A 1,788-nucleotide genomic window follows, 5' to 3' on the forward strand; every position below is an offset into this window, starting at 1 on the left:
ATATATATATTATATATATTTTCTCATTCCACTCTGCATTCATGAATGTGAAATAGAGTGTAGACCATTATATGAATTTAGGTTCAGTTTTGACATTTAGCAAACTGCTGTCCCCTCTGGTGTACTTAAGCTGCACTTTGCAGTTATATGTCATAAATGAAAGAAAAATATTTATAATACTCAAAAGCCATTTGAAATTGTCTTTTAGCAAAAAGAGATCCGTTTATTAAATGGTGCCCTATATCAGATAGGGAAGGTGCCTCTTTCTAAGTGTGGGATCCTGATGATTGTAATGAATTGCCTTTTCCTTTTAATCTTATTTTTAAATTAAAATTGTAAAGGTTTGGCATTTTCTGTAAACCACTTCCCTACAATCACCATGCTTCCATCACTGTGCTTTTGATACCATTGGTGTCATGGAGGAGGCGGTACATATTTTGATGCCTCTGCAGGAAAAAACAATATTGCCTCATTGTTCTATCATAATGAACCGTCTTTTTATTCATTGAGAAAGTTCTTCATTGGGAATTACTGTTTTCAAAAGAATTTCTCAAACTTTTGTTACTTATTGGGGAGGGTGGGAGCTGGGAAGAGAATTTTTAATACATATCATTTATGTAACTCTTTGTTGGTGTCTGAACTGAATTACTGCATTCAGGTACAGAATGCGGAGAGGTGGGGATTTAAGAATCTGAGTTTAAAATATGTGTAGGTTGAGCAAATCCAAATAGTAGACAAAGTTGGAAAAGAGGAAACGATCAAATGGATTGAATGCCAGTCAAAAATGATCGTAATGTACATTCTGCTTCAAGCCTAAGTGGGCATTCTGTGTCATTTTAAAGGCAAAGTAGGTCTGCTTCATAACAAAGAATTTGTGAGAATTATTTGTAAAACAGGAAAGAGGCTGCAGTGAGAAAGCCAAGCTTAGCCAGGCATTATGGAAAATACAGCTTGTTCATGTTAATTTGTGTCCTTCTCGGTGATTGCACAGTGGCAAGGATTCAGAGATTTCATTCAGATGTTGTTCCCACCTCAGCACTCTGGTTGCATTTTTCTTTTCCAGTATGTCGTCTTAAAAGCAAAGGAAATCTTTTAACAATTGAAGCTTATAATCTTAAAGGGGATGTAAGCAAAGTTGATATAGACAAGAAAACCAATACGACATCCAATCTCATGATAAATATGGGTAGGGACAATCAAGAACAATAATTGTATCCTAGTATGTTCCAGCATGTATAGAGAAAACCGCATTTTCACACATTTACTGCTGGAAAGTTTCAAGGCAACATCCTACACAGAGGTGAGACTGGCACTTGTAGTTTCCCTTTAAATCAAAAGGCCCACGTTTTCCTCATATTCTCAATGAATGTATTGTATTATGGTTTTTTAAAAAGACAAAAAATTGTAAGAGGGGTCACCTTTGGTTATCTAGTCCTTGTTTAATTGGGTTAAGGTTTTTTTGTATAGAGAAGTTTACATTTTTATGTATATTCTTGTGTAAAAAATGTAATATGTGTATAAAACACTGTATGTATTATCTGTATATAGTGTGAGAAAATGATTTTTCCCTTTCTTTTGGATGTATTAATAAATCTTGCTGTGAAGAAGCTTTGGTTTATTTAATTAGGATAACATTATCATCTGAAGGTATATTATTCTATATGGCGTATGCATATTGTGCATACAAACCAGCCTACATAAATGATGATATTGTCTAGAGCTATTTATCTAAGCTTCCACATAATTTTGAGAACTTAAAATTTTTGTTCCTTTTAAAAAGTGGTCAAG

This window comes from Protobothrops mucrosquamatus, unplaced genomic scaffold (assembly GCF_001527695.2).
Source record: "Protobothrops mucrosquamatus isolate PMUCROS unplaced genomic scaffold, P.Mucros_1.0 scaffold_9, whole genome shotgun sequence".
NCBI lineage: Eukaryota > Metazoa > Chordata > Lepidosauria > Squamata > Viperidae > Protobothrops > Protobothrops mucrosquamatus.